Genomic DNA, 25,090 nt, shown 5'->3' with positions numbered 1-25,090 from the left:
TTTGTAAATATGCAACTTTTTGGCCTAGAAAGCATTTACTAGTCAGCAGCTTATTATTTTTTCACAGATATTAAAAACCAATCAATATTAATAGTGCTGGGAAAGAGCTGACCTCTCAGTAGCTAAGTGAATGTTCAAGGTAAAATCTGATGTTTTCACCCTTCTCGTAGAAAAAGCATGTGTTAGCTCCATGAAGAGCAAGGTGTTATTTTGATAAGCTTATGCTCTCCCACTTTGTAACAAGTGTTTCTTTATAATTCCCCATGACAACTTTTCCAAACTGACTAATGTGAATAATACTACCAAATTATTTCCTTAATGATGAAATAGTAGTATTTTGAAGAGTAGCCTGTTTGCAAAGAAACAGAGAATTCTGCAGATGAGTTTTAAGTTCCTGATTTCAAAGTTGTGATTATTGTTTCTGGCAGTAGTGGGCAAATGGAAATTTGTCATAAGAGATGCTCTGCTAATTGATGTGTTTACATAAGTTCTAGTTTCAGTTATAGTTTTCATATTCTGCATTAAAGGAACATAGATATGACTCATTAATATCACATATTTTACATTTGGAGAGGGTAAACTAATATACTAATGTTAAATAATAAGTCTTGAGAAGTAATGCCATTTAAAAAACTTTTTATTTAAATTTATTGGGGTGACATTAGTTAGTGAAATTATATAGGTTTCAGGTGTATGATTCTATAATATTTCATCTGTATATGTGTTTACCCCAAGTCAAACTTCTTCCATCACCATTTACCCTCCCTCCCTCTCCCCCTCCCCCCGCACTATCTTCTACCAGCCCCATCACCTTTTCCTCTGGTAATCACCATACTGTTCTGTTTCTATGAGGTTTTTCTTTCCTCAATCCCCTTTTTACCCAGCCCCCAAACCTGCTCCCCTCTGACAACAGTCAGCTTGCTCTATATCTAGGATATTGTCTCTATTTTGCTTGTTAGTTAATTTTGTTCATTAGATTTCACATATGAGTGAAATCATATGGTACTTATCTTTCTTTGTCTGGCTTGTTTCATTTAGCATAGTGCTCTCCAGGTTCATCCATGCTCTCCCAAAGGGTAAGATTTCCTTCATTTTATGGCCAAGTAGTATTCCATGGTGTAAATGTACCACTGATTTTTTTTAAAATATATTTTATTGATTTTTTACATAGAGGAAGGGAGAGGGATAGAGATTTTGAACATCGATGAGAGAGAAATATTAATCAGCTGCCTCTTGCACACCCCCTATTGGGGATGTGCCCACAACCAAGGTACATGCCCTTGACTGGAATTCAACCTGGGACCCTTCAGTCGGCCGGCCGACTCTATCCACTGAGCCAAACCGGTTAGGGCACCACTGATTTTTTTTTTAACCACTCATCTGTTGATGGACACTTGTGCTGCTTCCAAATATTGGCTATTGTAAATAACTGCAGTAAACATAGTGGTGCATATATTCTTTCAAATTAGTGTTTTGAGTTTCTTTGGATATATTCCAAAAAGTGGAATCTCTGGGTCATAAGGCAGTTTAGATTTTAATTTTTTTCTTTTCTTTTTAAATTTATTTTTATTGCTTTCAGAGAGGAAGGGAGAGGGAGAGATAGAAACATCAATGATGAGAGAGAATAATTGATTGGCTGCCTCCTGCACATCCCACACTGGGGATCAAGCCCACAACCTGGGCATGTGCTCTGACCCAGAATCTAACCATGCCTTCCTTGTTCATAGGTGGACACTCAACCACTAAGTCATACTGGTCAGGCTGTTTTTAATTGTTTAATGTAACTGCATACTGCTTTCCACAGTGGCTGCACCAGTCTGCATTCTCACCAACAGTGTGGGAGGGTTCCCTTTTCTCTTCATATCCTCATCAGCACTTGTTTGTTGATTTACTAATGACTAGAGGCCCGGTCATGAATTCATGCACCAGTGGGGTCCCTTGGCCTGGGTTGTGGGATTGGGTGGAAACCGGATCTCTGACATCCCCCAAGGGGTCTCAGATTGAGAGAGGGTGCAGGCCAGGCTGAGGGAACCCACGGGTGCACGATCGGGGCTGGGGAGGGACATGAGAGATTGGCCAGCTGGAGAGGGACCACAAGAGGGCTCCAGGACATGTCCAGCCCCTCTTGCTCAGTCCTGATCAGCCAGACCACAGCAGCAAGCTAACCTACCAGTCAGAGTGTCTGCTCCCTGATGGTCAGTGCATGTCATAGCATGTGGTTGAGAGGCCTTAGAATATCATTATCATATTACACTTTGATTGGTTGAATGGACAACCAGAAACTTAGCATATTAGGCTTTTATTATATAGGATAGCCATTTTGACAGGTATGAGGTAATATCTCATTATGGTTTTAATTTGCATTTCTCTGATGATTAGTGACTTTGAACATCTTTTAATATGTCTATTGACCATCCATATGTCCTCTTTGGAGAAGTGTCCATTTAGGTCTTTTGCACATTTTTTAATTGTATTGTTTGATTTTTTTGGTGCTGAGTTTTATAAGTTCTTTATAAACTTTGGTATTAATCCTTTATCAGATATATCATTGGTGAATATGTTCTCCCATTCAGTGGGTTTTCTTTTTAATTTTGTGGATGATTTCCTTTGCTGTGAAAAAATGTTTTAGTTTGATGTAGTCTAATTTGTTTATTTATTTTCTTTTGTATCCCTGAGATGATATATCAGAAAAAAATATCACTACAAGAAAATTACAAGATTTTACTGCCTATATTTTTTCTATAATTTTTATGGTTTTGCATCTGACATTTAATTTTTTATTTCATTTTGAGGTTATTCTTGTGTATGGTGTAAGAAGGTGGTCTAGTTTCGTTTTTCTTCATGGATCTGCCCAATTATCTCAACACCATTTATTGAATAACCAACTTTACCCCATTGTATGTTTTTGACTCCGTTGACCATTAATTGACTATAAATGTGTAGGTTTATTTCTTGGCTCTATATTCTGGTCCATTGATCTATATGTCTGTTTTTATGACAGTAACATAAACATTTGGCTGTTTTGATTACTATGGCCTTATAGTATAGTTTGATATCATGTAATGTGATTACTCCAATTTTGTTTTTCTTTCTCAAGATCACTGTGGCTATTCAGGGACTATTGTGGTTTCATATAAATAGCTGGGATAGTTGTTCTAGTTCTGTGAAATTCACTATTCATAGGAATTGTGCTGATTCTGTAGATTGCTTTGAGTAATATGGGCATTTTGATGATGTTAATGCTTCCTATCCATGAGCACAATATATGCTCCCACTTATTTGTATCCTCTTCAGTTTCTTTCTTCAGTGTCTTATAATTTTCTAAGTACAGGTCTTTTACATCCCTCGTTAAATTTATTTATACATATTTTATTTCTTTGATGCAATTGTAAATGGTGTTGTTTTCTAGTTTCACTTTCTGACAGTTCATTATTGGTGTATAAAAGTGCAACTGATTTCTGGATATTTATTGTGTATCCTGCTACTTTACTGAATTTATTTATCAGTTATAGTAATTTTTTCTGGGGTTTGTTATATACAATTTGATGTCATCTGCAAATAATGACAGTATTACTTCCTCCTTTTCAATATGGATGCCTTTTACTTCTTGTTATTGTCTGATATTTTGGCTAGGACTTTAAGCACTATGTTGAATAATAATAGTGAAAGCAAACTTCTCTGTCTTGTGTCTGATCTTGAGGAAAAAATTATTTTTAAAAAATAAATGACAAAATCCATTTAAATTTCAACTCTATATGAAGTTCAGTGGGTTCTGGTGAGGAGAAATATGAGAAAAATACCTGTGCTATACTTAGAATTTTCCCCTTTTCTTAACGTGTCCACTAGTTTCAAATACATTGGTCTTACTAGCTTTCTCTGCCTCTAGGATAACCCTTTTCCAGAAGTCTTCAGGAACTTATTGCAATAGACCCCAGCTAATGATCACACTTTCCACGGTGTTTAGGGCCCACACCACAATGGACATGGGGATGGGAAGGTACACGTTAAAACACGACAAAAACTTTCCAGGGCTGGCATATAACACTCTTGTTTCTGAGAATTTTACAACCTAAAGGAGCTCTTCATGATACCCTTCTTAGAAACCAGGCTCTGTTTACCTGCTTCTTTACCAACAACTCACACAGAGTTGCTATCCAAAGGGACAAATATCTACTCAGACCCTCCTCACAGCAGGAACTTGGGAAACTTGTCCTGTTTTCAATTTTATTTCAGAGTAGTTAGGGCAGCCAAAGGTAGGTCCTTTGCTAGTATTTTTTTCCCGTGCATATTATCACCTGTGAAAATGAGCACAAAATATAGAACACTGAAATGGAGCAATATAAGTGACACAGCAATTCTTGTACAACATAGCGATATTTTTCACTTCTGATTTTAAAAAGCCTTTCCCTCCAGGTAAAATGAAAGGCATTCTCCCAAGGCACTGTAAACACTTCAGGAAAGAAAAGAAGGGAAGAAGGCAAATGCAGTCACTTTGCTTTGAACTCAGTGGCTTGAGAGGAATGTCTCAGCAAGTCATAACTGTAACACATATTTTCATATTCTGAGTCACAAGATCAGCATCAAATTGCAACTCACAAATAAGTAAAGAGCTCCATTGCTCTTTGGCACCTACTATGTGCCAGGGATGTTTCCAGATGCTTTACATACCCTCATTGACCCTTATTCACAGAGGAGGTGGCTATTTTGCAAATGAAGAAAAGGAAGTGGCCCTCACCAGTTTGGCTCAGTGGATACAGTGTTGGCCTGTGGACTGAAAGGTCCTGGGTTTGATTTCAGTCAAGGGCACATGCTCAGTTTGTAGGCTCAATCCTCAGTAGGGGGCATGAGGAGGCAGCCAATCAATGATTCTCTCTCATCATTGACATTTCTATCTATCTTTCCCTCTCCCTTCCTCTCTGAAATCAATAAATATATTTTTTTAAAAAAAGAAAGAAAATGAAGTATAGAGAGGTTACCTAACATTTTCAAGGACATACAACTTTTGTCTTGCTTTTACATTATAATAAAAATGCTTGCCTATATTTACTTCTTTTTTGTTTCATAGCTGAGGAATTGTGTCAGAGTTTTCAAGTGGCTTTCCATGGTCACATTTCAAGCAAATTGTAAAGCAAGCCAATTAAAGCATATCTATGCTTGCATCTGCTGCTGTGATAGGGTCTGTGTGGACATCAACTGGGAGATGGTTAGAAATGCAGGAGGTTCCAGCCAAGATGGCAGTAAAGATAATTCAGTACTCAAATCCTCACACAATCACATCAAAATTACAACTAAATAATGCAACAACCATCATTCACAACTATGATGTCTAGCTAAACAGAAGTACTATAACTAAGAATATAAAGAAGAAGCCACATCAAAACTGGTAGGAGTGGCATGCCCCATCACAGGGTTCCAATGCTGGGAAGAGAAGCCCCCACAACTTCTGGCTGTGAAAAACAGTGGTGATTGTGGCTGAGTGGCATGGTAAAGGTTGCTCTCGCTGGTTTGGCTCAGTAGATAGAGCATCGAACCTGGCTCAGGCTTCTCGCCAGCTGCCTGTTGCTTTGCACACTGCTACATCCCTCAGGGGATGTTGGGCTGCTGGTTTGGGCCCAATCCCCGCAGGCCTGGTCTTCGGGGATTGGGTGAAACTGATAGTCTGATATCCCCCGAGGGGTCCCAGATTGCGAGAGGGTGCAGGCCAGGCTGAGGGTCCCCACCAGTGAACTAATCCATTCACTGGGCCTCTAGTAGTTAATAATATCATAATAACTATGTATGGGGTCAGATGGGTATTAGATTTATCAGGGTGATTATTTCCTAAGTGATATAATGTCTAATCACTGGATTTTATATCTAAAACTAAGATAATATTGTATGTCAACTGTAAAAAAAAAAAATTATTTAAAGTAAAAACAATAAAGAAATGGAGAGTTTCAGGCCTTACCCATAACTGGTGGATCAAGATCTGCATTTTAATAGCCTTCTCCTTATTATGTGATTCCCATCTACACCAACTTTGGATAGTCACAATTTCATTACTCCAACCCCCTCAAATAGACAGCTTGGCAAGTTAAACATGTCAGGTTTCTAAAGCAGTGGAAGACTTTTCCCAGCTTTATTGAAGCTACCTGAGACTGAAAAAAACCTTCCCCTTCCCTCTTCCACTTGTGCCTCACAACCCTGCCTGGCCCCATCCCAGCACCCACCCAGACATCACTGTCCATCCTGTATATAGAATCTTCAGTTCTTTTCAATTTTCTTTTCAATTAAACTTAACCACATGAAACAGCAGTAACCCTTGTTGCTGGCTCACTTGTGAAGAGGCTGACCTGTTTCTTTCTGGAGTGCCTCCCAAACAGCTCTTCAGTTCTATGAGTCTGTCACCGCCCAATGGGGTGAGCTGAGCCCCTGAGCCTCCCACTCCCTTGTGCTGCATACCTGGAGTTTTGCCTAATGGAGCGTTGACTGGCCATGCCCCCAGCATTAGACCATTACTATCAAGAAACATGTCCTATGTGATGTAATGATGAAAGGGCATTTTCACGGGCACTAAGCAACAAGGAGTGCAGACATGTGGGCCTTCTGCACTGCTTAGAACTTGTAATAACACTTTAAGGCTTGGGAGGATTTTTAAAACATAAAACAGCAAATTTTTGTATTATCTATTTATTACTATGCATCTCGCTTCTGTTATAATAATCTGGCATCTATGTATTGTCATCCTAAATTTACAGATGGGGAAAGTGAGACGGGGATTTGGTATGAGTCTGAAGTCCATTCTGAGATTTATTTTTACAGAATATTAAGGAATATTGAGACTTCTTATGTTAGACCTCACATCATGATTGATAACTCAGAAACAAATATTTTTCCTTTGGGACCATTTCCATTTATTCAGGCAATGGCTTACTATCCTCATTCATGCAGGTGATGAGTTATTAAACAAAGCATAATATATATCTTCATTATCATAGACAACAAATGTCACTAATAAGCATAACTTCACATTGGATTTTCTTAGTGAATCTAATGTTAAAAAGTCCTTTTCTTAGTGGACAACTGTGGCCAAAAATATATATGATTCATAATTTCTTCCCAAGATTGCTTAAAATGATAGTGGTTAGATTATAAATCTGCTTAGATATGATATCTTGATTTTATTTATATCATTGAAGTTATCTTTCAATTTATGGAAGTATCTTCATGTTTCATTTTCTCTTTGACTCAGTGTAAGAAATATCATAGAAACTTAGAGGTCATTAATTTCAACCTCCTCACTAAAACTTTTGTCTAAATATTTTTAAAAATAATTTATAAGTTTCCCCAGTTATTTGTAGATTGCTCTTAATCAAATTATTAAACTTTGCTTTAATGAGCAATTTCTGCAGAAACTGTTTTTCAATTATAATTGCAAGCATAAAAGTGATTATAGTAGATTGTTATTCTTCTACCTTTAAATGAAAAGCCATTTTAGCTACTTAAAAATCTAGTCCTGAATAGACAGTAGACTCTGAAAGAATAAAAGCTGTATTTTCAGTGTGCATATAGTATCGAGCAAGTACTATTTATTTACCTATTCATTCAGGAGAGACTTACTGGATGTCAGGCACTATGATAGGTTCTACAGATACTATGTAAATGAAATGCATATTACTTATTGTCTCTCCTACTAAACGGTGAGGTCAGAGTTGTTTTTTATTTTGCTCATTGCTGCCCTGGCATCTAGAATGGTGCTTGGTACATAATCACTGTTCAATATATGTCTGTTGAATGGGTTGAATAAAGGAAATGAATAATGTCATCAGTCTAGTAGAGGAGGTAAGAAAAAACAAAATATATGAGATTATTTTCAAATTATGACAATTGCTCTGAAGAAATAATACCCTAATTTCTGACAGGGAATAATGGAGGGAAATGTTCTTTTTTTATTTTTAACATCTGTCATAACCACTTTTGGTAAAGTCTTGCCTAATTATGACTATTAAAATAATAATGTAACATAATTTGTATGGTAGAGAAACATTTCTTTTTTATAATTAGCTTATTGGAGTAGTTTAAGGGTGGTCCTTGTAAAAATTATCAACTATATTTGATTAGTGCCTGCCAGCACCTTGCACTGTCCAAGATTCTGAAATCACAGCAATGAACAATACAAATACAGTGAGGCTCCTGGCTCCTTCCTGCTCTGGGCATCCCAACTATGGAATCCTGGGATGATTCCCAAGGTCACTGACTGCAGATGTGTGAATCAGGAGCAGCGGTTCTCAACCTGTGGGTTGCGAACAATAAAAATACATCCTGCATATCAGATATTTACATTATGATTCATAACAGTAGCAAAATTACAGTTATGAAGTAGCAATGAAAATAATTTTATGGTTGGGGGTCACCACACCATGAGGAACTGTATTAAAGGGTCGCAGCATTAGGAAGGTTGAGAACCATTGCAGGGTCAGGATTCAGGGCAGATACATCATAAAAATTCTTTAAGACACATTTAAGGTCCAAGTTACCCTTCAACCTAATAGTAACAGCTATCCCGACATTCATCTATGGCTTAGAGATCCAGTCCAGGACAGTTGTAACACTTTGTTTAAAATTTCTGAGTTTTAATCCCCTAATTAGTAAAACAAGGGTATCGAACTAGTTCTTGGATACCTGAGTAGTTCCTAGGTGTTTGCTTGCCTGAGTATAATTTGATTTTTTTTTTAAATGGAATGCTAAAATTCCAATTGAGAGAATAGTAAAATGTATAGTGCGTTTTGAATCTGTTTGCTTTCTAAAATAGGGATATTATTTTTTTAATGATTTCAGCACTTCTATTCCTTACCTTAGATTTATATTATTTCACATTAAAAAAACACAAAAAAACCCCACACTTGGGTGCAAGTTTTCAATTACTTTTCTCTAATATGACTGCACAATTTAACATAGAAAAAATTGGGGGCATTCATTTTCTTTTGTAATGGGGGTGGTGGTGGATATAGTCAATGAATGTGTCTTTTTACTTGTCTTATTTGTCAGTTTTTGTTGTTTTTCTTTTATTGTTTTTAACCAGTGGAAAGCAGAAATTGGGAGCAAATTTTTTTCTGTTTGGTTATTCTCCCATTATAAAATTCCTTCTGTATAGCAGGTCTTTTAAGAAAACAGTAGGCAGACACTTAAAATTAGATGATAATTGCCTTCAGTTTAGTGACTCACTCCTCAGGAAGTGCTCTTTGCTGTTTACATTTTAATTTTTGATTTTTCCAGCTGGCCTAAGTGCTTAGAGGTAAGCATAAGAAACCTGGCAGTCTGCAGTATACACTGTGTGAAGCCATCTGTTTGTATGGTATAAAAGGCAGCTCTTTGGGTGCCATTTTCATCACTGTGGAAAGGCAGCATAGCATTTATTCCTTCCCAGTCATCTCCTCTCATTGCATTCCCCATCAGTTCCCCCATTCAGTGGATGACCCAATTAATGTCAGGGACAGTGGGTTTGACAGCTTGCCAACACAGGTGCGCTGCAACTGTTCTTCTGTTTTTATGTTCCCTTCTATATAAGGAAAGAGAAAGAGTATATTTTCCTGGTTCATAGGTCAAAGCTCAACCACTGAGCCACGCCGGCCCGGTGAAAGAGCATATTTTCCATCACAGAGCAAAGGATCTGACAGAATATCTGATGTATTTTTTTGAAAATAAAGCTTGGAAAAAATAATAAAAGAGTATTTTATTTTGTAAGACAAATATTTATTCAGTTTATTATAATATCTAAAATGATAACTGCTCACTAATTAATTTAATGATAAATGTGACTAAATATATACTATTTTTCAGCAAATATATGTATACCAAGCATCAAAGATGAGTAAGGTATCAAAGGTTCATTGACCAGTGATGAAGAAAGAACTCTATAAATAGCACATAAAAAACATGAATATAAATGTATAACATAAACCAGAACATCTTATATAATGAAAGGCTAATATGTAAATTGTCCCCTCGACCAGGAGTTCAACCGGGAGTTCAACCAGGGGGCAGGGCCAGAGGCCAACCGCCCAAGGCGCTTCCCCTGGCCAGCACTGGCAGATCGGCCCCCATTGGGGAGGGCTGGCCAGACCCCACCTGTGCACAAGTTCATGCACCAGGCCTCTAGTAATTACTCTAGCAAAATATGTGTGGTATGCTGTGGAGGCATGCTGGAGGAAGCCATGTGTTCTGCTGGGGTCGTGAGGAAAAGTTCGTGGTGAAGATGACATTTAGCTTGGCTGTGGAGGAGGAAAAGTGTTCAGGAAGTGGGATCTGACATCAATGATATAAAAGCAGTTTGGGTGACACTCAGAGAACCAAAATGGCAGAATATGCTAGCCAGGGATTATTTTATTGAATCTAGGGCTAGTAAGGAGAAGAAGATATGACTATGAAGTACTATGAGCTACTGGTAATTATTCTATGCCATGCTAAGCAATTGGATCTTATAATGCAGGCAGTGGAGAACCACCAAAGGTTTCTGAAACACTATCTATATAGAATTCTAACCTAATAGGGAAGTGAATGTAAAGGAATAAGTTGCAGTAATGGAGATCTTAGAACATAGAGATCCTTGATGACATACATCAATAGAAAACCATTAAAAATTTATTAAGCACCTGCTAGGTGTTCGATGCTGGGGATAACATGAATTTAACAAAATCACTTACCTTGAGAAATTTATAGGCCAGTGGAGAAAGCTAGACAAGTAAATATGAATATAACAATATAACTTAGAAAAATACTTCTTGGAGTTTGAAAAAAATAGTGACTACAGTGCCACTGCATGCTGTGAATTGTCTGGGGATATAATAGAGCAGACCACCTTTGAATGTTCCAGGTAAATGGAAATGTTCAAAAACAAGGAGTGTGGTAGGTGTTGTGAATGGGATATTATAGTCTAGTCAGAATGTATAAAATAAAACAATTCAGTCTAGATATTATGGTGACTATAAGCAAGACGAGGAAGGATAGATTTGGAATGAGGAAAAAAAAAACTTGCTGTGTTTAGTTTGGAGAGTATTAAAGTTGAAATGACAAGAGATAGTCAGAAATGTAGCTAGACCTCAGGAGAAAGGAGAAAATCTGAAGATATTTATTTGGGGGTCAGCATCATAAAAGTGGTAGAGTCATGGAAAAGTATGAGATTAAGTAAGAAAAATATGTAGGAAAAAATTGAAGAAATGCTAAAAGCAAGCAGACACTGTCGATAAGGAACAGTTGGAGGGGAGATAGAAATGAAAAGGCACACCACAAAGGACAAGGAGGAGAGGTTTTTCGAAGTGGGATGAGCAATTGATTTGCAGTTGGTTACCGGCCACGCTAGAAAAATCACTTCCACTAGTTCGGTAGCAGAGCACATTGGGTTTTAATGGTAATTTTAACTAAGAAGAGAATATTTGTAAGAAAGTGGAAACAAAATAAACAGTAATGTTTTAAAATGTTTGTTGGGAAAGAAAAGATGAACAAGGGTAATTACTTAAGGGTTTAGATTTTAAAGAAAAAAAAAAGTAAATGATATATTTGAATATCTATTTTAGGAATAGCAGAAGTGAGTCAAAAAGGGAAGACTAAACATTCAGCAGGGAGGGACATAAGAACAGTGTGGGGCCTGAGGTCATGGTTAGTCATTAATCCACCGCAGGGTGTCAGTCTTCGTCTCTTTCCTGAGGTAGGTATGCTGGTGTAAACATGAGTAATATGTGCTAGGTAGGCATTTTCAGCTAACTACTCTATTTTCCCTGTAATATATGAAAGAAAGTTATTTTATGAAAATGAAAGGGTTATATTAATAGGGTCAGATGAAGAAAAATGATGGTAGTTTGAAACATTCACTGGGAAATAGGGTCAGAAAAAGACTACAGAACAGTACCAAATAACCAACCAAACAAACAAACAGCCTTAGTGATCTATTTACTTGTGTTTTAGGAACACATCTCTGTAGTCAAACAACTGGGTTTCAATCCTTGATCTGGCCCCAATCTAGCAGTATGACTCTGGGCAAGTAACTTAGCCTCTCTAAATGTTTCCATATGCAAAATGAGCATAACAAATATGAGATAATATATGTGTTGTGCCCAGATTTCAAGATTCCCAAGGGCCCACCAGGGAGCCAGCCAGTCCTATGCAAAAGCAAAGAGTCCTTCATTCGAACTAGTTCGGCTCCCTGACCACACTCACCGATGCAATGGTAAGCCCAGTGGCCGGGAGAGAGTGAAGCCTGATGGGACTGTGGGTTTTATAGGGGGGTGGAGTGAGGGCAGGAGAGGGGACTGTGGGCCCTGCCGATTGGCCAGGCGTGAAAGAAATCCTGGGCATGGCCAGCAGGGGCCTGGGCTTCCGGGAAGAAGGTACTCTCCTAAGCACATGGCGGCTGCCCCAAAAATGGAAGACCCAGGGCAAGATGGAGGGCGCAGTCCTCGCCCCTCGATAGGCGTCCTTCCCCGAAGGCTGCAGGCCGCTCCCCAGCACCCAGGAGCCCGGGGCGCTGTTCCCCTGCTGGAGGGGGCTCGGGCTGCCCCTGCTCCCCCCAGAGCCCCGGGCCCGCCCCTTCTCCTCGGCCCTGCCCCTTCTCCTTGGCCCTCAGCCTTTCTGGGCAGGAAACTAAATGGGGGGGGGGCGGCCAACCCAGCGCTGGTGCCGGGAGATGGGCGGGGAAGGGCTGGCGGGAGCCCGCTGCGGGGAACGCGGGGACCGACAGTGGGGAGCGCTGGGCATCAGGGCCTCTAGGTTGAGGTCTCGCCCTTTCAATATGTAATTCTCTTGAACTTGAATTAATCTTTTAGAATTGTACTCTAGTTACTTTAGACCTTAGGAAATGGGAAACTTAAGAATTAATCAGCCCCTGGTCTATGTGGCTATTTGTTGGGTGTTGTCTTGTGCACCAAGAGTTTGCTGGTTGGATTCCTGGCCGCCAGGTCACACGCCCAGATTGTGGGCTAAACCTCTGGTTGGGTCATGCAATAGGCAGCCAAACAATGTACAGCTCTTGCATGGATGTTTTGTTGTTTGTTTGGTTTTTTTCTCTCTCTCTCTCTTGTTTCCTCTCTCTCTAAAGATTAATACAAATTATTTTTAACAATTAGTCAGAAGACAATATCAAAAATGAGGAATTAAGATGATTGAACATATAAGAAAACTGAGGGGCTATCTTAATGGAAGGATTTGATCTATTCAGTGAATTTTTCTCCTGTCCTTTACAAAGTATACAAAAATGAGTAACACTTTTTTCATTATCAATTAAAAAAGAATTAAAAATGATAAAACTGTTGGTTTGCTTCAGTGGATAGAGCCTCGCCCTGTGGACTGAAGGGTCCCAGGTTCAATTCTGGTTAAGAGCACATGCCTGGGTTGCAGGCTCTATCTCCAGTAGGGAGCATGCAGGAGGCAGCCAATCAATGATTCTCTCTCATCATTGATGTTTCTATCTCTCTTTCCCTCTCCCTTCCTCTCTGTAATAAAAATATATATTAAAACTAATGATAAAACTTATGTACAGCAGAAAATATTAGTGTTATATATTAAAAAAAACTATCTGAGAGTAAATTATATCCCATGAACCTTACAAAATAAATAGTAGTCTGTATATTGGGAATTGAGACAAATAGGCCACAATTTTTATGTATCCTAAAGAGTTAACTGAGTCATGAAGAGAGAAACAGAAGGAATGGGTTGAGAAAGAAGAATAACTCACTGAAGATAAATTCCTAGGTTCTGATCATCTTTTCTGAGTCTTGATATCAATTTTATGTGGTGTACTTATCATTTCTTTAATAGCCAAAAGTTATATGACTCATAATCCACCCTTTGTATCACCTACTGAGATATCACTGTACCATATAATTGGGGTAAAGGGCATAAATGCCAATCACCCAACTAGATTGTAAATCTTTTAAGGCAAGGAATGCCTTCTGCACATTACATCTGCCATTATAAATAATTGCTCAAAATAATCTCTCAATATATGTCAAATGCATGGATGGATAAATTAACTAATTAAGCACTATAAAATATTATAAAGCTGGATGGTTTTATGTGTACTTTCCACATTGTGTATGCAAATGTACACTGTAAAATCAAGTTTGCAATCAATCTAAGATTTTATCATATGTGAGTCATTAGAAGTGGTTTCCACTGTTCACCACCTTAGGCAGTGAAATATCAAAATCCTTTTGTTGGCTTCAAGAGTAAGTTTGGAAGATGAGCTGCTCAAGGTCTACCTGTGCAAGAAAAAAGTTATACATTTTCTTCACGTGCCCTTGACTTCAGAAAATAATATAGGGAAGTATGTCATTACTAAAGCTACCAAGAAAATATATCACCTACCTAATGTGTATTAAACCTGCCTCCTTTAAATCTTTTCTATCAGGTGTTTGATGTGTGAGTCCATTGTTTTCAACAGTTGGTATCTATTACCCTGAGAAGAAGTGAATGATACACTAACCAGTGTAAAGCAATCTTTCCAGAGAAGAAAGATAATTTTAGTTTTTTAGTTTTTAGAATATTTCTATTTATTTTAAGAGAGAGAAGTGAGAGGGAGAGAAGGAGAAAGAGAGAGAGGGAAACATTGATGTGAGAGTAAATTAGTGGGTGCTCCCTGCTGGGAATCGAGGCCAGGACCCTGGCATGTGTCTTGACCAGGAAGCGAACTTGCAACCTTTGGGTTCACAGGACAATGCTCCAACCAATTGAGCCACACCAGCCTGGGCAAGGACATTTTATTAAAAAGAGTCTGCATCTAGAAAATTTAAAAATAAGAAACATATTGTCAGATTGAAATTGGAGTTAGGCTAACACCTGCTAGAGGAAGGATCAATAGGACCCTGGATGAAAAACAACAAAAGAAAATCACTTCAACATTTCGATAATATCCCTCTTAATTACTGCATTCTGCCATTACTGATTTTGACTGCATGAAGAGGTAAACACAATAAATTATACCTCATATGAATAGCCAAACAGCATCAGAACAGCAGTCATTATCTAAATGCATTTTGCATTAACTTGCCAGAAGATACTCAGTGACTCTAAGGATTATGAATTCTATAACAATTAAAATCCAAAATAATAGATGAAGGTTCTGAAGGTGATTGTTGGACTGCTGCACAGTGATTTCCTGTTTTCAGAAAAAAAAATGGTATTATGGATTTTGAGGTATAGATGAAAAAACCAATAGCAGATATATAAAATCTTGCATCTTGGTGTGCCGGGGTCCAACCCCAGCAGGTCCAGGGGTCCCCAAAGGCGTGGACGGAGTCGGCGAAGAAGGAATGACATGGAGGCAGTGTTCAGGTGATCATCATAGCCAGGTTCTCTTGTCAGGATCTCCAGCCAAGTTCTGGTCTCGATCTCCAGAGAGGTTCTGCTTCGGATCTCCAGCGAGGTTCTGTAGCCATGTTCCCTCGCTAGGTTCTCCAGCCAAGTTCTGTCCAGGCTCTCCAGTCAGGTTCAGTGTCCAGGTTCCAGTCAGGTTCTCCTGCCAATCTCTGTAGTCAGGTTCAGTCCAGGATCCCTTGCCATGTTCTCCCGCTAGGCTCTGTCTCTAGGCTCTGAGGCCAGTCCCTCTCCAGGATCCTCCGGCATGCTCTCTCCAGCGAAGTTCTTCTGTCTCTAGGCTCCGTGTAGGTTCTGTCTTCTTGATTCTGTTCTAAGTTCTGTCTGTTTCTGTCTTGTTACAACTGTATTTATACCAGTTGATTCAATCCTATCAATCTCTATTACAAAGGTTAGGGCGTTTCTTATCTCCATTCCAGGGAGAAAAGATTATGTAGTTTAAGCATGATTGTTCGTAGTTAAAGGGATTAATTACCCACCTGGCACTTAGTTGAGGGGTTTTATTCCCTCCCTAACTTCAGGGGAAAATCCCTACCTGGGGAAAACAACCTTTCTCAGAGACCTTGGTTAAAACACATAGTGCCAAGAAGGTGAGCAAACATATTAAGAACAGTATGCCATATATGCCAGGTCCCTTGAAACAGCAAGCATGGACCGGCTCCCGGCATTGGTGAAATGCTAGTTTCAAGCCAATGGTATTCTCAAGGTTGGTAGTAGTTGCTTCTATGAAATGCAAAGGCTTGAATAAATTTTTTTACTTCAGCATTATTGAATATTTATAGTCAGGTTCTCCAGAATGAGAAACTTTTTCTATATAAAAAACCCTTACTCATTTTCAAAATGAATTGGTCATTTAAAGTCACTTGAAACTGTACTATCCCCTTTGAAAGAAAAGTATCAATATTATGGCATGCTTACAAATTTGGATGTCATTTAGTTCAGATAAATTTTATTATAATTAATAACAGTCTACATTTCCTGAACACTGTACATTGCAGAATATTTCACATACGTGATTATAGTGGATCCAAACAAGAGTCCCAGCTTTTTATACTCCATATATCAAATGAAAAACATAATTTAAAATTGAAATATCTATAATAATAAAAGGATAATATGCTAATTAGACTGGACATCCTTTCGGACGAAGCCAGGGCTGGAGCGAAACCCGGATCCCAGGTGTCTGCTGGTGGCTGAAAGGAAGGCTGGGTTCTGGGTGCCAGAGGGAAGCTGGTGCCAGCTGCCGTGGAAGGAAGGCCTACTCTTGCACAAATGACATGCATCAGGCCTCTAGTATTGTATAAAGAGTGGTAAGTGTGAGATCAGTGTCTCATCAGAAATATAAGTGAGGCATAAGAATCTACAGGTTTCTTTTCTTCTTTTGGGAAATGTATTTGTTATACATGTGTGACTTGAAGACAAAGTAGCCTCAGGCAAAATGAAGGGATGCTGAGCTTGCCTTTCAAACCCCCCTGCTAGTCTTTCTGCTTTGGCAGCCACTAACTCAGCTGAAACATGGGCTTTTGAGAGCGCCCCAATGTGACAGATCCTGGGTAAGACTACTTGCCTTTGTCTTTTGGACTTTTCTCAACCAACAGCATCATTTAGCAGGTGGCCAGATGGTCAGATACCAGATCTTTCCCTGGGTCATCTGTGTGCATAGAAACATAGAGTGAAGAGAGGAAGAGCTATCAAAACAGGCTTATGATCACTGCCTGTGTTTATCATTTATTAGCTCTATAGTACTAGGCACTTATTTAATATCTCTGAAGTACTGATTGCTGATTCATAGCATGAAGATTAAAATGCCTATATTGCAAAGTTTTTGATATGATAAGAGAATATCATAGCAAATCACCTGTGAGATAATAGAAAATATATATTGGTCTCCGTCCCTTTTACCTGGCACAGAGCACCTGAAACCCTTAATTACCTAAGTAATAAGAGTACAAGCAGCATCTTTTCCCCCAATATTTATTCTTTGACCCTGGTTCTTAACACAGGGCTCCTGAAACCCTTATAATTTTCTGGGTGATAAGAGAGTCTTTTATTTTAATAAAGCAACTCTGTTTGGGCTTCTGGATGGCTCCTGGTTACTAGAAAGCCAAGTTATAATTAGAAGCATGGAACAGATTAATGGATCTCAGAGAAGGCAGGGGTTGGAGATTGGCTGGGGAGTGATTACCCTGGGGAATTTATATGCATATATGTATGTATGCATAGCCCCTGGACAAATAATAGAGTGGTGAAGGCCTGGAAGTGGCAGGTGTGGGATGGAGGGGGCAACTGGAAAAACAACACAAAACAACAACAACAACAACAAAAACAATAAACAAAGGGAACATCTGTAATACATTCAACAATAAAGATAAATTAAAAAAACACAAAAAAATAAATAAAAAAACAATGATGATGATAGCTAGCATTTACTGAGTGCTATTTATTAGATTCTATCAATTGACACTTTCAATTCCTTAATGATAGTACATATTATTATTTCTATTTACCTAAGAGAAAACCATGGCTCAGAAGAATAAAATGATTTACATTTGCAGCTGAATGTGACTCATCAAGACTCGCCCCTTAGCACTTGACTTTAGAGTGGATGATTGTTGCTAATTCCCTTACTTCCAGAAGAGAAAAGGATGCCAAAGGGTCACTTCAAAATGTGGATTGTTTTGTTGTCTATACTGATGTTTAATTGGTGTGTATATAGAGTGTCCCAAAAAAATGTATACATAGACTTTGAATAATTATAAAGGCAGTGTTTATTAAAATACATTTCATTTCAAAATTTTTTTATTATTTTATTATTATTATTTTTTTATTGCTAAAAGTATTACAAAGGGTACTACATATGTGTCCCTTTTTCCCCCCCGCCCTTAACAATCCCCTGGCCGCCCCTACCCCCCACTGTCTTATGTCCATTTGTTATGCTTCTATGCATGCATACAAGTCCTTCGGTTAATCTCTTACCCCCACTTCCTCCAGCCCCCCAACCCTCCCCGGCCTTCCCGCTGCAGTTTGACAATCTGTTTGAGGCAGCTCTGCCTCTGTATCTATTATTGTTCAAAAGTTTATAATGGAGAGGAACCAAGATGGCGGAGATATAGGCAGACGTGTCCCAGGTCGTGTCCCGGAGCAAATGGAGCGAGCAGCTGAAGCTAGTAACACTCACACCGAATTGGCGAAATTGCTCAGCTGGTGAGAGGGTTTGCAGCCCGGAAGAGCAGAACTCCCCTGGAAAGGTAAAAAAAAAACAGGGATTTGGGCAGGAAAGTTTGCCAGACCTCTGAGCCCAGAGAGTCGGAGGGAGACCGCGTGGCAGACAGCCGCGTCCTTTGGGACAGGGACAGCCCCTGACGGGGGAAAGGAGAACCGCGGGATTCCTGGCGCCGCCAGGGAAATTGAGAGCTGGGTTCTGTGATCACGGAGGACTGAGCCTAAAGGGGGCAGCCTGAAGAGCTGACCTGACCATGCAGTCCCGGTAAGAGAAGAAGCTTACAGAAACCAAGCCTTCCCCGTTTCCGCGGCCGGCATTTGTTTGTTTGTTTTCACTGAATCCTGTTCATGGGACATTTCAGATACAGACACTCACCTGTGCTGAAGAGAGGGAGAGTGTGCTGAGGAGTGGAATTTGGGGAGAGACTGGGGAAAGAGGGGGAGCCGGGAGAGGTGGTAGTGAATTGAGTGCTGAGTCACCCCTGAGCCCAGGACTGGGGCAGCCACCCTCTCCTGAGAGTGAGTCTCCTCCCCGCAGCCCCCAGGCAAGGAGCACAGCCACACCCAGATTCCACCCTGTACGAGATCAAGGATTAAGATAACCTGATCAGTCCCTGGGAGTTAACAGGGTCTGGCCTATAGGGGGATTTTCAATCCCAGCAACAACATAGCGCTGGTAACTAACTATTACGCAGTCAGCTCTGGGCAGTGAACTTCCACTGGACAGAGAGGCCCTATAGCCTCAGAGGCCAACCCCAGAACACTGCCACCCAGAGGCTGACCCACAAACTGACTCTTTGCTAAACACAAAATAAGGCAGTCTGGGAAATAAATGCGGCATGCTTTAAAATAAGGACTGTGGTTTACAACACAGAGGAACAGTATATCGCAGGGAAACTCAACACTCTCCTGAATACCTGGAAGGTCTAAGGAGAACCACACTGAAGAATAGAAGAAACGAAGGACTTTCACTACTGCAATTTTTTTTCTTTTTTCACTTTTTAACTAAGAAACCAATTTTTTTTCATTCTTTTTTTTCTGTTCTTTTTTTTTTCTTTCTTTTCTTCTTTTTCCATCACCTGATTTTACCCTTTTAATTACTACCTTCTTATTTTTAACCAGTATTATTACTGCTACCATTTTACCATTTTTTAAAGTGCCATTTTATTTTTTCTTTATTTTATTTTGGGATTAGTGTTCACCATTCTATTTTCATCATTATATTATTGGTTGTTTCTAGTTTGCATTCATATCCAGGGAGCTGTTGCTGGAATTTGTTGGGATTAATGGCTGTTCTATAGGAGTATTCTCCTCATATAAAAAGTCTCTTCCCTCTTCCACTTCATTCTCTCTTTTCGCTCTTTTTTTTTTTCTTTCCTTTTCTCGCTTTTATTTTCCCCCTTCCTTTTTCCCAATTTCATTTTTGCACTCCCTTTTTTTGGTCCCTACTTTTCTTTTCCTTTTTCTCTTTTATCTTTTTCTCTTCCTTCTTCCTTATCCCCTAATTCTCTTAATTCAGGTGGTCACCTGCCGGGGTCCAACCCCAGCGGGTCCAGGGGTCCCCATAGGTGTGGACGGAGTCGGCGAAGAAGGAATGACACGGAGACAGCGTTCAGTTGATCAGCAGCCTAGCCAGGATCTCGAGCCAAGTTCTGGTCTCTATCTCCAGAGAGGTTCTGCTTCGGATCTCCAGCCAGATTCTGTGGCCAGGTACTCCAGTCAGGTTCAGTCACCAGGTTCTAGTCAGGTTCTCTTGCCAATTTCTGTAGTCAGGTTCAGTCCAGGATCCCTTGCCATGTTCTCCCGCTAGGCTCTGTCTCTAGGCTCCGAGGCCAGTCCCTCTCCAGGATCCTCCGGCATGCTCTCTCCAGCGAAGTTCTTCTGTCTCTAGGCTCCGTGTAGGTTCTGTCTTCTTGATTCTGTTCTAAGTTCTGTGTGTTGCTGTCTTGTTACATCTTTATTTATACCAGTTGATTCAATCCTATCAATCTCTATTACAAAGGTTAGGGCGTTTCTTATCTCCATTCCAGGGAGTAAAGATTATGTAGCTTAAGCATGATTGTTCATAGTTAAAGTGATTAATTACCCGCCTGGCACTTAGTTGAGGGATTTTATTCCCTCCCTAACTTCAGGGGAAAATCCCTACCTGGGGAAACAACCTTTCCCAGAGACCTTGGTTAAAACACATAGTGCCAAGAAGGTGAGCAAACATATTAAGAACAGTATGCCATATATGCCAGGTCCCTTGAAACAGCAAGCATGGACCGGCTCCCGGCAGTCACCTTTAATTGGGGTTATTAATATCGTGAATATATTTTTGTATAGTGCCTGGTACGTGGTGCCTTGTTGTGTTGTATTTTGTGCCTTTAAATCAACGCAGCAGATCCAAGCAACAGCAACCTCCTGAGCACCACATCCTCTGCTGAGGAACAGCATCTGTACGTGAAACCTCGCCCCACGAGCCAGAAGAGCCACCACAGCTGTGAACAGCACCCACCAGAGGAGCTGCTGACAACTGAAGAGCAGCTGCTACCGCAACCGCCCGAAGAGCAACCACAGACCAAGGAGTCACTGCCACCAAGGGAGCAACCACTGAACAACTCAACGTCTAGATATGTCAGTGAGATCAAACATGGGTAGACAAAGAAACCCCCAAAGGAAAGAGAAGGAGGACTCTCCAGAAAAGCAGCTAAGTAATACAGAGGCATGCAACATGACTGATAAAGAATTCAGAATAAGGATCCTAGAGTGCATAAACCGGATGGAGGAAAAAATCGACAATCTCTGCAAGAAGCAAGAAGAAACAGATGAAAAAATCGATAACATATGGAAGAAGCTAGAAGAAACAGATGAAAAAATCAACAACCTAAGTAAGACCCAAGAAGAAATGAAGAGTGATATAGCTGCAATGAAAAACTCCATTGAAAGTATCAACAGTAGACTAGGAGAAGCGGAGGACCGAATTAGTGAATTAGAAGACAAGGAAGCAAAACACACCCAAAATTTACTGCAATTGGAGAAAAAAATTAAAAGACAGGAGGAGAGCCTAAGGGAGCTTTGGGACAACATGAAACGAAACGACATACGAATAATAGGAGTACCAGAACAACAGAAGGATGAACAAGGATTAGAAAACCTACTCGAAGAAATAATATCAGAAAACTTTCCTGAGGTGGGGATGAAAAAAGTCACACAAGCCCAGAGAGTCCCAAACAAGGTGAACCCGAAAAGACCCACACCAAGACACATCATAATCACCATGGCAAATGTTCAGGACAAAGAGAGAATCTTACAGGCTGCAAGAGAGAGACGGAAAGTTACATACAAGGGATCTCCCATTAGATTGTCAAATGACTTCTCAACAGAAACACATCAGGCCAGAAAAGAATGGACTGAAATTTACAAAGTGATGCAAAGCAAAGGACTGAATCCAAGAATACTCTATCCAGCAAGGCTATCATTCAAACTTGAAGGGGAAATAAGAAGCTTCACAGACAAAAAAAGGCTAAGGGAGTTTGTCACCACCAAGCCAGCAATGCAAGGAATGCTAAAGGGACTGGTATAAAAATAAGAAATAAAAAGCTCAGAAAGAAAACAGCCACACAAAAAAAGAAATGGCTACAAACAAGTACCTTTCAATAATAACTTTAAACGTAAACGGACTAAATGCTCCAACCAAAAGACATCGAGTGGCTGAATGGATAAAAAAACATGACCCATACATCTGCTGTCTACAAGAGACCCACCTCATTAGAAGGGACTCACACAGACTGAAAGTGAAGGGATGGAAAAATATCTTTCAGGCAAATGGAAAGGAAAAGAAAGCTGGGGTAGCAATACTTATATCGGACAAAATAGACCTCAAAGTGAAGGCCTTACCAAGAGATAAGGAAGGCCACTTCATAATACTAAAGGGATCAATACAACAAGAAGATATAACCCTGGTAAACATATATGCACCCAATGTAGGAGCACCCAAATTCATAAAAAAACTCCTGGAAAATATCAAAGGAGAGATCGACAACAATACAATCATAGTAGGGGACTTTAATACACCATTGACAGCACTGGATAAGTCCTATAGACAAACAACCAGCAAAGATACAGCAATCCTAAATGACTCACTAGATCAGATGGACTTAATAGACATCTTCAGAACACTTCACCCCAAAGCCAGAGAATATACGTTCTTCTCAGGTGCTCATGGGACATCTTCAAAAATAGACCACATATTGGGTCACAAACAAAGTATCCCCAAATTCAAGAATATTGAAATCATAAAAAGCGTCTTCGCAGACCACGATGTCATAATATTAGAAATAAACTACAATAAAAACAACCCAAAATACTCAAACACCTGGAAGCTGAATAGCATGCTATTAAATATTGATTGGGTTACCAATGAGATCAAAGAAGAAATTAAAAACATCCTGGAAACTAATGACAATGAAAACACAACAATCCAAAACCTATGGGACACATTGAAAGCAGTCCTGAGAGGGAAGTTTATAGCTCTACAGGCCTATCTCAAAAAACAAGAAAAAATGGTAGTAAATCATCTAACTCTACAACTCAAAGAATTAGAAAGAGAGCAACAAGAAAACCCCAGAGTGAGCAGAAGGAAGGAGATAATAAAGATTAGAGCAGAAATAAATGACATAGAGACCAAAAACACAATACAGAAAATCAATGAAACCAAGAGCTGGTTCTTTGAAAGGATAAACAAGATTGATAAACCTCTAGCCAGACTCACCAAGAAGCAGAGAGAGAGGACCCAAATAAGTAAAATCAGAAACGATAGAGGCGAAATAACAACAGACCCCACAGAAATACAAATGATTGTTAAAAAATACTATGGACAGCTCTACTCCAACAAACTAGACAACCTGGAGGAAATGGACAAATTCCTAGAAAAATACAACATTCCAAAACTCAATCAGGAAGAATCTAAAAATCTCAACAGGCCAATAACTATGGACGAAATTGAAGCAGTCATCAAAAAGCTTCCAGCAAACAAAAGCCCAGGACCAGACGGCTTCACAGGGGAGTTTTACCAAACATTCAAGGAAGAACTAAAACCTATCCTCCTCAGACTACTACAAAAAATCCAAGAGGAAGGAACACTTCGAAGCTCATTCTATGAAGCCAGCATCACCCTAATACCAAAACCAGGTAAAGACAACACAATGAAAGAGAATTACAGGCCAATATCCCTCATGAACATAGATGCCAAAATCCTCAACAAAATCTTAGCAAATCGGATACAGCAGTACATCAGAAGGATCATACACCATGAGCAAGTAGGATTTATCCCAGGGATGCAAGGATGGTACAATATCCGCAAATCAATAAACGTGATACATCACATAAACAAATTGAAAGAAAAAAACCACATGGTCATATCAATTGATGCAGAAAAAGCATTTGACAAAATTCAACACCCATTTTTGATAAAAACTCTCAGCAAGGTGAGAGTAGAAGGATCATACCTCAACATAATAAAAGCCATATATGACAGGCCCACAGCCAACATCATACTCAACGGACAAAAACTAACACCATTTCCCCTAAGAACAGGAACAAGACAGGGATGCCCCCTCTCACCACTCCTGTTCAACATAGTACTGGAAGTGTTAGCCATTGCAATTAGGCAAGAAGAAGAAATAAAAGGCATCCAAATTGGAAAAGAGGAAGTAAAACTGTCCTTATTTGCAGACAACATGATATTATACATACAAAACCATAGAGATTCCATCAAAAAGCTACTAGACTTAATACATGAATTTGGCAATGTAGCAGGATACAAAATTAACCCCTGAAATCTGAGGCATTTCTATACACCAATAGTGAACTTTCAGAAAGAGAGATTATAAAAACAATCCCGTTTACCATTGCACCTAAAAAACTAAGCTACGTAGGAATAAACTTAACTAAAGAGGTAAAAGACCACTACTCAGAAAACTACAGGACGTTGAAAAAAGAGATAGAGGAAGACATAAACAGATGGAAGAACATACCGTGTTCATGGATTGGTAGAATCAACATCATTAAAATGTCCATACTACGCAAAGCAATCTATAAATTCAACGCACTTCCCAGTAAAATACCAACAGCATACTTCAGAGATCTAGAACGGACTTTCCAAAAATTCATCTGGAATAAAAAAAGACCCCGAATAGCTGCAGCAATCCTGAAAAAGAACAAAGTAGGTGGGATCTCAATACCAGATATCAAGTTGTATTACAAAGCCACTGTTCTCAAAACTGCCTGGTACTGGCACAAGAATAGGCATATAGATCAATGGAATAGAATAGAGAGCCCAGAAATCGGCCCGAACCAATATGCTCAATTAATATTTGACAAAGGAGGGAACAACATACAATGGAACCAAGAAAGTCTCTTCAATAAATGGTGTTGGGAAAATTGGACAGATATATGCAAGAAAATGAAACTAGACCACCAACTTACACCATACACAAAAATAAACTCAAAATGGATAAAGGACTTAAATGTACGACAGGAA

The 25,090-nt window shown here is 39.4% G+C and overlaps 1 pseudogene; it reads right to left on the bottom strand.

The window, feature by feature from the left end:
- Nucleotides 1-25,090, bottom strand: part of LOC132231891 (transcription factor IIIA-like) — a 190,030-nt pseudogene that overhangs the window by 5,729 nt on the left and 159,211 nt on the right.

This window comes from Myotis daubentonii, chromosome 3 (genome assembly GCF_963259705.1).
Source record: "Myotis daubentonii chromosome 3, mMyoDau2.1, whole genome shotgun sequence".
In the NCBI taxonomy this organism is placed as follows: domain Eukaryota; kingdom Metazoa; phylum Chordata; class Mammalia; order Chiroptera; family Vespertilionidae; genus Myotis; species Myotis daubentonii.
The sequence above is the reverse complement of the archived record's forward strand: the minus strand, read 5'-3'. Positions and strand labels throughout refer to the sequence as shown.